The 13,178-nt window shown below is 43.5% G+C and overlaps 1 protein-coding gene across 6 annotated transcripts in view; it reads left to right on the plus strand.

Annotated features, from left to right (window-relative positions):
• Mdr49 (Multi drug resistance 49) overlaps window positions 1-13,178 on the plus strand; it is a 178,276-nt gene that overhangs the window by 34,274 nt on the left and 130,824 nt on the right. For 4 of the 6 annotated variants that reach the window (XM_076520292.1, XM_076520299.1, XM_076520294.1 and 1 more), the window contains exons 2-3: window positions 7,627-7,725; window positions 12,207-12,612. The gene's annotated coding sequence lies outside the window, so the exon portion shown is untranslated. Of the gene's footprint in view, window positions 1-7,528; window positions 7,548-7,626; window positions 7,726-12,206; window positions 12,613-13,178 lie in introns of those variants that run through there. The other 2 variants (XM_076520293.1, XM_076520296.1) reach the window with 2 other exon arrangements.

Genomic DNA, 13,178 nt, shown 5'->3' on the forward strand with positions numbered 1-13,178 from the left:
TACCGTCGCCTTGGACAATCGAATGCGATTTATCTTCTCGCGGAACGGCCGCATTCGCTCGTAATTAGTATTATTGTAATAATAATTATGATAATATAATATAATATATATAATATTATATTAATAAAATAATATTAAAATAATATATATAATAATAATATATAATATATTATATATATAATATATATAATATATTGTATATATTTAAAATATTAATATAATATTATTATTATATAATATTATAGCCTGTGTGCTCGGCATAAGGCACGATGACAATAATAATTCGCTATTTTCGAAAAGCAAATTATTATTGGGAAAATAAAACTTCGAATTTCCTTTTTCTTTAAACTTCGTTATTTATGGAAACTGGACTAGGTGACTCGAATCTTTTGATAGGGTTTCTTTAAATTTTTGTTATAGGCTCAGATAACAAAGTTAAGAAACGGGAGCTTTTTATTTTCCTTTTGTCATCCTAAATAATAGCAAAAAATTAAAATAAGACACTTTAGTCATTGTCTAAGACCACTAATTAGACCACTAATTTTTTTAGTGCTCTAATCCCGCTAAAAAATTCAAGCCACTTCAGTCAGTTTAGTTATAAAAAAGTTATAGCATTTTAACCCTCGATTTTGCGAGTATCTGTATCTCGGTATTGAATTAGAGCAGCGAATTGTATCGATACGTCGTCCGCGGGTTAATCAACGCGGCAGACGCTTCTCGGCTCAGGAATCGAAGTTGCTCCGATTTTTCCAAGAACCGCAGAGGTTGTCCGACAAGGTCACCGAGTAGGAACGAGGCCTAAGGTCCGCGAGTCGGGCATTTCGCTATGGTCGCGGATCGATCGGCCGGCGACGCGGGATCGGTGTGCGTGCACCTTTAAGCACACAGCAGGGAGATAGAAGATCGATCGTGGGCCGAGGTCGACGTACTCGCGTTAACTCGAACTTTCATGGAATTTATTGTCCTGTTCGTGGAGGGAACGATCCGCTCGCGCCGCTCGGATACTCGGCTACTCGAATACTCGGATACTCGGATACTTTGATACTCGGATCGGACGCGAGCGAGCGAGCGAAGCGGTCGCCGCGGCTCCGCTCGATTCCGTTCGGTTGATTGAACGGCCGGGGAAGGTCAATTAGCGGTAAAGTTCATTATGAAATGAGATAAAGCCGGGCTGGTGCCGGGTTCGCGCCGCTCTGTCCATAATTCCGTGCCGCGCGACCCACGAACCCCTATCTTTCCTGCGAATCCCGCAGCCGCGACTCAAATCGACCGATTCTTGTTTCATCGCAGGCCTCGCCGTCGTCGTAGCGTCGCCAGAAAGAGAAATCCTGCTTCGTTGCGATCCTATTAAACGTCGACGTTTCGTTGTTCAGAGGTCGAAGGTCCGGTTCAACAAGACGACGTTTTCTTTTGGTTGTCAAAAAGCCAATATTTAACCCTTAACCTTTAACTTAATGCCGCCGATACACGCGGCAGAAATCAATAAAACCGTAGAATCTGGCAGAGGAAACATTGGAAGAATAGGCACGATTGTTTCGATGAAAATGTATCAACGAAGTTTTATTTAAAAAATGAACATCTCTTCTCTATATTTGATACAAAAATTTTCAGTAAAAAGTTTCTCCTCGTCTGAAAAACAGTCTGGACTTGAACTGGAAATAAATAGTTTTGATGCCCTAAGAGTTAAAATATTGAAATAAATATTTATTCATAATATAATATACATATAATAATAATAATAATAATAATAATAATAATAGTAATAATAATAATAATAATAATAATAATAATAATAATAATAATAATAATAATAATAATAATAATGATAATAATAATGATAGTAATAATAATAATAATAATGATAGTAATAATAATAATAATAATAATAATAATATATACAATTTTTATTTTGTACGAAGGTCCCTACTTCACCGATTAAAAGCGACGGACAGCGGACTCCGTTTCTACGAAAGTTTCGGCGCGATCTCAAAATAATAAAATATGACATTTCGATCGGCTCGGTTCGCTGTTTTGAGAAATTTGGCGAACGAGAGTGGTATATTATAGTCGAGATATCGAGCTTATCGCGCACGTTGGCAGAGATACACGGTTCGGCAAAGGGGACCGTTCGCCGCGTTCGGTTTTGCGGCCGGAATTCGCCGTCCGAAATCGGCGACGTGGCTGCGTATACCGTTTCCCTTGAAAACCAGATATTATTCGACGGCCGCGGATTACGTTACACACGGAATTCCACGTATCCGGATACCTAGAGCGTGTTATTTTTATCGGGAATTGCCGGCGTCCCGATCGCGCGCTTTATCTCCGAGCCGATATACAGGCCGGCTTTCCGATAAGATCAAGGTTCCCGGGGCTCGCGATCGATTCGCCTCACGAAAACGTGCATGCGGCATGATTTTACAATGATTCCGGCTGCCCTACACCGTTTGCCGCGTGGCCGAATGACGCATACCGGGGAATGATCGATGCCAGTGTCGGCGAATCCTGGATATTAACCCTTCGCGGTCGAGCGGCGACTCTGAGACACCGTTCGAAATTGTTGCACCGTGTTTAAAAATAGTCGTTGAACCATTTTCAAATTTTTAAAAAATTGTTTAAATACTGTTGAAAGCGTAATTGTTGCACCAGTCACAACATTCAATTTCATATGCACAAAATGCATCAGGTTATGCAGGGCGTACATCCTAAAGGTCGCACCGATTTTTTAGGCATTTGAACTAATCCGACAAAAGAAAATGTTTGGAATAAAAGTGAACGAGCACTTCGAGGAGAACGAAGCGCGATGATAAAAATGTCGAGAAAACTTTTCATTCAAAGTTTATGCAAAATAGAAATTGTCTGCACGAATTGCAAGAAATAGAGACTGTAACAGCAGGTTCATTCTTTCATTAATCCTTTCAATGAATTGCTGATAAAAGATTGGCATTTTTCAATTCCTTCGATCTTTACAATAACGACGCAATTATTGACACAATCGTAACTACCAACAGGTTATCTGTATTTAGTAAATTACGTTAAGTCTTCGTAACGAGTTTGTCGCGTAACGCGATAGAGAAAGGGGTTAACTGTAATGGATCCGAGGGAACTTTTGCGCTGTGTCCAGAACGGAAGGACGTTCCGTTTTCAGGCTGGAAAGAACGCTCGCGACTTTCGCACTGTTAAATGCGGGGAACAAAAAGAGTGGCATTATAAAAGAAGAAGAAGAAGAAGGCCGGGGCAAAACGTTGAGACTAAGAGGAAAAGAAGTTGAAACATCGGGGCGCCTTCTTGGGCGCAGCGGTCGCCGATGAATTCATTAAAAAGTTCCGCAGGAGTTTTGTATCGGTGTCCGCAACTTTTGTAAAATCCTCGAGCACTAATGTTCTCGCCGTGGAAAGAGAGAAAGAAAGAGGGAGAGAGCGAGAGAGAGACAGAGAGAATGAGAGAGAAATAGAGAGAGAGAGAGAGAGAGACAGAGAGAACGAGAGAGAAATAGGGAGAGAGAGAGAAATAGGGAGAGAGAGAGAGAAATAGAGAGAGAGAGAGGCAGAGAGAACGAGAGAGAAATAGAGAGAGAGAGGCAGAGAGAGAGAGAGGCAGAGAGAACGAGAGAGAAATAGAGAGAGAGAGAGAGAGAGAGAGAAGAGGGAGAGAGAGAGAGAGAGACAGAGAGAACGAGAGAAAAGAAATGAGTGAGAGAGAGAATGGGCGAGGAGCGATCGAGGTCAACGATCCAAGAGAAAACAAGCGGTGGGCGTATCGCGTAACTCAATCGCGGAGAGACACTCGAACGAGGAAATCGCGAGCTTTTTCTTTTCGCTCGGTCTTCTTTTCTTGTTCAGTCTGGCGTCCGTCGGCCAGCCACTTTCTCCCGGTGCGACTTCGTGCCGGCGACGCGCACAATTTTCGAGCGATCGCCGGTACGATCGGCGGCGGCCGGCGCGAGAGGATCGCGACATAGCCGAAGCAATTAAAAGGATAACGCGCGCCGGGATATCGACAGGGGCGGTATTCGGGATTCTGTCTCATTAACCGGACCCGTAAGTGTTGCCGCGAAAATTCGGTTCCACGGACTCGGCGAAAGGAGAAGCGATCCTGCCCGACAATTCCGCGACGTTCTTCTCGTGTTATCGTTAAACTGCGGAGTTCTGTGCTAAAATAATACCTGCACGCGTTAGTTGCCGAAATTTTGATTCTTCTCTCTGCAATTCCACGGATTTATTCGTGCAACGAGATTCTAGTCTTTTCACTGTTTTATGGTGTCTTTGTTCGATTTTGACGCAACTACAGAATCTATATATTTATTCGTTAATAATGATTAACGAATGCAGAATCTATTTATTCATTATTAATTATCATTGTTTGGAATTATTGGAATTATTTATCATAATTTGGAATCTAGTTATCGTTTAAGACTAGATAATTTCTAGTAGATTTCTGGTATAAATTTTCTTTACAGTGGATTTTTAATATAAATTTTCATTGCAATTGATTTCTAATGTGAATATTCATTGCAATGGATTTTTAATGTAAAGTTTGAGTTCAATTGGATTTAAGTAGGGGTAAGTTTAATTATAACGGCTTCCGGCGGGAGTTTAAATTGCAACAGATTTTTAACATTTCAGATTGCAATAGGTTTTAATAGATATTTTAACCACCGTGTATTATTCAACGTAAATTCAGGACGTGATACATCCTTTATACAGTTCCATGCAATCTTTTCGAGGTAATTGCAGAAACGTTGCTGTTTCTCAAGATACGTGCATCAGTGACGTAAGGTCGATGCTATTAAACAATAACTTCGCGAGTGTAAGAGAAAGCGTACTCTACGTGCGAGAATGCTGCAATTTGGATCCCAGCAGATATTCCTCGTCTCGATTAGATTTCGACGACTTTCCTCGTCCCATCGAGAGAGCGAGTCGCGTTTCAAACAACCCGATCATATTTCCGCGATCGAAAAGAAGCCGATACAAAATCCGCTAATTATGGCCGCGAGAAAATTGATTTTTCGGGTAAAATATCAGCCTATATTACAATATATTAAAATATCATTCTACAATCCCCGGATCACGGCGCGTCTCCGAAAGACTCTCGACGTCCACAGGGTGTCGCAAAAATGTCTCGCAATCCGAAAGCGGCGCGTTCCTCGGGTCATTCGAAGCAACTTTTTCCTTTACAAAAATGTTCTCCGAGGCACCGTTAACGAGTTATTAACGAAAAACCGTGACCAATGAGAGGCGAGCTCAGCTGGCGCGAGGCGACCGAGCCAATGAGCGGAACTGGGCTTCGTGCGCTGGTTGGCTGGACCGCCTCGCGTCGGCCGCACTCGATTCTTATTGGTCACTGTTTTTCGTTGATAACTCGTTAACGGTGCCTCGGAGAATATTTTTGTAATGGAAGAAGTTGCTCCAAATGATCCGAGGAACCCGCCATTTCCGGATTGCGAGACATTTTCGGGACACCCGGTAGAAAATGCTGCCTCGCGAATTTCGGAAGGCCCGGGGCGCTGGTGTTCCTCGCTCGAAGCGAAACTCCGTTCCCTTTTTTCCTGCAGTCAACGTCATCGTCGCCGCGCGTCTTCATCGTCGCCGTCTTCGTCTTCGTCGTCGTCGTAGCCGTCGGGGAAGGGAAAGTTTCGAAACGCCGCCGCCACCGCCGCCTCCAGGTGATAGGGAACTGGATCCGAGTGATTGATAACGACGATCCTCTTCGTATCGCGGTGCCCGACGTGAAATATGAGCCGGCTCGAATAAAATTCCCGCCTGTTACCATGGGAAGGCCTCGTTCGCCTACGACTTCAACGCCCCGAAACTGCCTAACGAACTTTAAAGGTCTTCCGCGACCGCTGCCACTGGTGAAACCCCGTTCAACATTTCCTGTTCGTTCAAGACACGACGAACAACTTGATTGGCTCCGGGCACGTTTCGCCGCGGGATTTTTCCAGCGGAGGACCGTGGACTGGAAAAGAACCGGGCAGCGCGTGCGTTAGAGGATGATCTCTGAAGCACATTTTTTTTTTGTTTTGATTTGTTTCGTGTCGCGTTTGCATAAGCAGCAATTAGGGGACCACTTGTGGCATTACGAGCTGTAGGGTTACACGTGGCTGTAATGTATACGGTGGATTGTATATTATGTTATGTACGGTGAACGCTCTCTGGCTTCAATGTTATCGTCTTAATCTCGGTTCCTTGTGTTACTGTAATTGAATGTAATATAATTGAATGTAATATAATATAATTAAAATTAATTCGATTTAATTTAATCTAATTCGATTTCATTCAATTTAATTTCATCTTATTTAATTTAAGTTAAATTAATTTCGTTAAGCAATTTGCATTTAAGCATATTCTTCTGATATAATGAATGTCCTGAATAGGACGCAACTTTTGCTCGTGTTTGTAAGCTGTCTAAGGATTCTTTCACGGTATTGGACATTTTTACATTTTTTTCTGATATTGTTCTGCCACAGATAATCTATTAGAAGGTGCTTAATCGTAAGCTCAAGTAATTACAAGTAATTACAAAATGGTTCATCAGTTTTCAAGAGCAAATACTGCTGATTTATTTTAACATATCCTATCCTTTTTAAATTCTAGTCACAGTCTCAGATAAGAAAGCTAAAAAAAATTCTAGTTTCTTAATTTCACATCGTCGTTCCAAGGAATAGAAAAATTTAAAAAGAAGTATTTCAGTCATTGTCTAGTAGACTCACCCCTCTGTCACTAATATGTCTCTGTCTAATAACAATTCAAGTCATCTGGTCCAGGTTGATAAAAGTTACTATAATTATTCAATATTAATTGCACGTTAGTTAATAATATCCTTGTACCATGTCCATTTCCCATTGCACGTATTTTACGCGATTACCTTTGCCTTACAACATATTATGTTGTATATTATGTTATGTATATATTATTATATTATTATATATTATATTGTTATATTATTATATATTATATTATTATATATTATATATTATATATTATATATTATATTATTATATTATTATATTATTATATATTATATTATTATATTATTATATTATTATATTATTATATTATTATGTATATTATGTTATGTATTGCCTTACAACATTAAAATGACGCCCCACTTCGACACGAACACGAAGCGTCATCCGAGTGCAAAGGGTTGATAATAATACTAATTCCACCATACGCCAATGCATAACCTCGACCGTGTTCGTACGAATGCAACGGCAGAGTGCGAGAGCCTGCCTCGATAGGTCCCCTACGGTCCCCCGGGGGACCGACGGCGCTTAATTGTTCTTAAACACGGTCTGCTCGTGGAATTCGTGCCCCGGCGAGAAACGCGGGGGATAGAAAAGAGTTAATTAGACGGTGATCTCGGAATCGAGTATAAAGCCACGTTGACGGGAACGCGGGGACACAGTCGTGGCCGCAACGTTGCACGCGACGCACGTGCGTCGATTCGACGACTTCGCGATCGACCGAGCTTTTATTCATTGTCTCCCGCCGTTGCTGTTCGCCAAAAAATAAAAACAACCACGAACAAAAGTAAACACGGATTCGGTGCGCGTCCCGTTCCCGCCACCCTCCTCCCTCATCCGGCAGCGGATTTATTGACACCGGTATTTTTCTGTTTGTATAGACCGCCGTGCTCGTTAATGGCTGCCAGGGTCACCGGCTAGAGGCTGTTTAGCGAAGTTTCGTGCTGCTGGTGCGATAACACAGCCCGTAACCGATGAGTGTAAGTACAACTCGTTTGCGGTAATTTTTAACGCGGCCTCGGCCCGCCCGAGCGAGCTGTTTGTCTCTCCGTTCAGGATTATTCGACGATGCTCTCCGGGATGCCAGCCGCCCGGATTCGCGAGCTCGTCGCGTTCCGCTTCGAACAGTGCCGTAGATTACAGCACAGATTATCTCATCTGTGCACGCTCCGACAATTCGCCGTTTCTGGCGATCGGGCTGCCGAGACCTTTTTACGCGAATTCGAGCAACTCGGAGATTACTCGCGGGACCTCGTCTCGGGACGTTCGAGGCTTCTCTCGCGGATCGAATCGAGTATTTAACCAGTTAGCTGTGTCTTCCTTTTTTAGGATCCAGTTAAATTTTATAAAGTTTCATTTTGCACAAAAATCCGCTAGTTATTACAGTTAACCGCAGTTAGCCGGGGCGAGTTCTTTTAAAAACACGGCCTCGAATTTAAATCGTCGCAGGGGCGAGGATGCGCAGGAGTTGAAATCCAATAATGCTGTTTTAAAGCAGAGATTTCAAGGTTCAATTTGAAAGAAAAGTCATCGTCCTACGATGATTTTTCGCCGAGTTATCGACGGTCAAAGTTGACCGATTATATCGAAAACTTTGTCCACGATGTATACAGAAATTTCTCCCTAATTCGCGCCGTGATCGCGCACCGAAATGGACGATTTGGGGAGAGGAGATTCGTTTGTTCGAGCCTTGCGGTTCGTTTTTATAGTTGAAGATCGTCACCAACTATAAAAATGAGACTTAGGGAAAAATTACTGTGTACATCGTGGACAAAGTTTTCGATAATAATTGGTCAACTTTGACCGACGATAACTCGGCGAAAAATCGTCGTAGGACGACGATTTTTCTTTCAAATTAAAGCTTGGAATCTCTGCTTTAAGACAGTATTATTGGATTTTAAGTTTTACGCACCCTCGCCACTGTGACGATTTAAATTTGAGGCCGTGTTTTTAGTATATTTCGTCTCTTCCCAAATTGTCGATTTTTTTGCGCAATCTGTGAGCGCGAATTAGAGAAAAATTACTGTACTCTCGCGAAGGTCTCCGAACGCATGTAATTAATCCTCTGTCGATTTCCTCGGAAATTGTTAATATTTCGAGAATCTCGATGAGAAATTGATTTCTAAAGGCTTTCGTCGCGTTTTTTACGGTCGTCCGTGACATTTCCGCGGGACGAGTCGCGGTTAACTGGCTTAACATCGTCGGGAAATCGGTCACCGTGTGTGTGCGTGACGCGGAAAACCGAGGGACGACCGATCGGTTCGGTCAACGAGGCTGGCGCGTTTCCCGCGGTCGGACGCGTGTTTTTCCGTGATCGACGGAAACGCGTTCGGGAAACCCGGGCTCTCGTGTCTTTTCTCGCGAGCCGAGTTACCCCGGATCGAATTAAACCGAGCCGTCGAATTAAGTCCAATAAAACCGACCGTCGCGTCGACTCGGTTCTGCGTCCGTGGCACGCTCATTTGGACGCCGCTGTTAAACGATCGGATTCGGCAGGGAAATTAATTAGAGCTCTCGAGCGGGGTTCCGCGTCGGATCGGACACCGCCACGCGGCATCTTTCGACGATCCGGGCGAACACGGATTCGAGATTCTCGGTAAATAGAGATTCTAAACATTCCTTCTCGAGCCTCTTGTCAAGCATCTGCAAATGATTTTAGTTCTTTGGATTTTTATGGCGATGTAAAATGGCTGTGTCAAGAGGGGTTTTTTTTATCTGGGGATAATTCAATGTATTTATTAATATAATTCAATATTATTATTAATTATTATTATTAGTTATTATTATTATTATATATTATAATATATTATTATATATTATTATATATTATTATATATTATATTTTATTATTATTATTAGTATTAATATTCACGTAATAGAACGGTTGCCGAATTAAAGTGCTAGATTACATTTTTATTGAGACCCACGGTAAATCATTTTGCATACGGTTTACTTCGGACTGGGTCGATTAAACGCGAAACCTATTCGGACAACGGAGAATTCTAATATTGGAGGCATTTTACATTCGTAGATATTGTGTCGCTGCCATTTGCATACATATTGTATCGCAGCCGTTTACGTGGAGCGGCAAATTTGTGTTGAAAAAATTTGTTTAATGGACCTTCGTAACGAGGAAGCGATAAAATTATTTACTCAAATTATTAGAGTCGTTTGCACGGAACTGCAACATTCTGTCACGATGCTTCCTGCGGTGTACACAATTTTACAACGAAAACGAGAGAAACGTGTACGCTTTGCGGTTAAATTGTTACAGCCGTGTTCGCACGGAGCTGCAGCTTTGCATTCGAGAACAATTTTTGTATCGAGGATACGGAAAATAGCGAGCGACGAAGTTATTACGCAGCCGTTCGTATAATAAGTTCGCGAGTTTTCCTCGAGGCGATCGATTTTGAACCAAATCGATTTTTATACTATTCGCTGAATGCACATTTCGCAACATTACCCGTTACAAGGCCGGAAGATACACTTTTACTCGCTTCGACTTGAATAATTTGATAAACCGCAGATACAAGAAGCACGCTTCCTCGAGATGCATTCGCGTGGAACAATTGAAAGGCAAGGCGGAAGTTTTTCCGCGTATCTGATATAATTACCAGCGATTTATTCTAAACCGTCGCCGCGATAAGAATATTCAACGAAATATGCGTCATCCTTATCGACGGCCTTGCGGCATTTTTAGTAACGTTAACCGGTGCTTATTTTCGGCCGAATTGGGATCGAAGCGTTTCAAGAATTTAGTGGAAGGAGAACGACGTCGATTCCGGTTTAAATCGTTAATTTCGTCGAAAGATCGTTCCGTTATTCGCAGATACGCTAATTTCACCGTTAAATAACGCTGCGACAACGCGTTTTTATTAGGGTTGTCAAGTATGAAACGGAGCAAAAACGAGAGCTTCTCCGACGGTGGCGAACTTGCAAAAATAAGTCGCGGCGCGGAATGGAAGAAAATTTATTTCGTCGGAGACCTTTCGCTCCCGGAAAAAGTCTCGAGACTCGCGAAGTAAAAGTAGAAGTAGAAGCGGTAAGCCATGGACAGAGAGGAGTTCCGATTGCTACTCGATAGCTCGCAATTTAAACTCTCCTTTCTGCAAAACGAACTACATTTACCCCGTTCTTGTCCAATTTAGTTTTTCCAAGCGCGGCCAATCGGCGGACCGCGAGCCAACGCGGAGAAATAGAAACTCGTGGCGCGACGATTCGATGTCGGCACAGCCGTACGTTTCGATATTAAAATATGTTGCTAGATCGCAAATTTCCACGCCTTTGTGTTGAACGCGAGAAGCGCGTTTATTTAAAGTGCTTACACGATTGGCCGACAGTTGCGTCGTTTTCATTCGCAAATATTAAAATGTTGCGATCATCCGCGCGTGCAGTAGGGTAATTTAAGAGTAACAAGCAGACACTGAACGTCGTTCGTCGTTCATTTCGTTCGATGAGAACGCGAACGTGCGACGAACGAGAGACGCGATCCGACGAAATCGATGCAATTCTAGTTTCAATATTAACTCCTTTGATCTTTATGAAAAGTTTCATGTGCTATGATTTTTATGTTATTTACGATACGAAATGTTGCACAATATCAGATATTTTTCCACGTTCTCGGTTCGCTGCTTAAGATATTGAAATCGTAAAGTCTTTCGTTCGAATTTCTCTGCAAACTATCCAGAAAAATTCACAGTTCGATGATTATTTAAAGCGGGGCTCGGAATTAATGGCACGCGGCGCATGAATCGCCGAGAGCCGCGCCTCTTTGGCTGGTGTTTTCAGGAGAATAAGTCACGCGAGGAGTGGAGGCAAGCGATATTATGTCAAGGTTACTAACTATAATTACTGAACTAAAATTCTAATTAATATTAATACTTAATAATAGTAATACTCTTAATAATATTAATACTATAATATACTACTACTATATAATATATACTACTACTATACTACTATAATATTAATTAATACTAATTAATATTAATACTTAACTATAATCCTATAATTCTACGATCGCGACGCGACTGCGATCGCCACGCCGCTGTGAGCGAGACTCCCGGCGCATGCGTCGCTTATCCCCACTCCTCGCGCAACATATTTCGGAGCACATTAACTCGGAGCACCTCGGCCGCGTACCGCGGTCAAACTATACGATCACTTAGGCGACCGCGGAGAGCGAGACGCGGGACGGGAGCCAGAAGGCGTGGCCGGAGCGACTCGAATGCGGGGTGCCGGGTAATTCCGAGGCCCGACTCGGAGCGACACCGAAGCGACCGTCAGAGATCTCGTGGCGGTCGATACGTAATCGGGGACGCGCGTAAAAAAGGCGCGCGAGAAAGAATCGATAGGGAAGAGGTTGGATAACGGCGGCCGGTGTGCTGCAGTTATCACTTTTATTTACGATGATCGCGACGATAATCGGGCCAGTCTTAACCGGACGCTTATCTTCGGACAGGTTAGATCGACGGCCGGCCACATGGTGAAGCAGAGGAGGTTCATCGGCAACACTAACAACAAGATGATCAACATACGAGAATATTTATAGGCGGTTTTAGGCGTGCGACAAAGTAAACACGCTCTGAACGGGATCGATAGCGATCTGCATGTCGTTGGACATCACGGAGAAGGAAGATCGAGGAACCGAGGAAACCGCCACCGCGGCCACGTACATCGATAATATCGTTCGAAGTGAATCGGTTCGAATCGTCGACGTCGTGTGGTGAATTTGGTGGATTCGACGATCCAGGAGGATCCAGGAGGATCGAGCGGCGCGTGTCACGCGGCCGTACAGCTATGGTCAGACCGTCACCTGGTTTCCTGTTTTACGTAACAAGCCGGGAACGCTTGATTTTCTCGCGCAGGTGAGTGCCTGGAACGTCGTCGATCGATCGATCGATCGATCACGTCGAAAATCACTCGTTTCCTCTCGAATCGTTGCGCCACGATCGAGCGAAGTTCTTTTTATTCGCGACGATCTCTCGGAACTTGCGAACGTGGCGGCGCGAAAAAACGTGGTTTCGCGAGCTTCGTGTTTTCGTCGATTCGTCGTTCGGGGCACGGGGTTCAATTCGCGACAGTGGATCACCGGAAACAATTCACGATGTTATTCGGGCGACTTCGAGAATTTTTGCCGGGATAATCTTGTCAACGAGTTGATGGAGGACCGGTATAGGTCGGCTCCGCCGACTGATCCGCCGTTTCTCTGTCAAACCCGATCTGTTTTCGCAGCTCGTCGACGACCCACGCGCTATCTTTATATAGCGGGGCTTGAAAAATACCAGGTCATCGCGCGCAAATATCGCGTCGCCTTTGCCCGGGAAAGCACTAGAGAAAATTCGCGTTGTTCGCGGCGCGGTCGTTTCCTGGCTTCGGCGTTGCAGCAGCGGGCAGCCGGTGTTCGTCGAGCCTAACGGCTATTAATATTGTT

The sequence above is a fragment of the Megalopta genalis genome, chromosome 3, assembly GCF_051020955.1.
Source record: "Megalopta genalis isolate 19385.01 chromosome 3, iyMegGena1_principal, whole genome shotgun sequence".
In the NCBI taxonomy this organism is placed as follows: domain Eukaryota; kingdom Metazoa; phylum Arthropoda; class Insecta; order Hymenoptera; family Halictidae; genus Megalopta; species Megalopta genalis.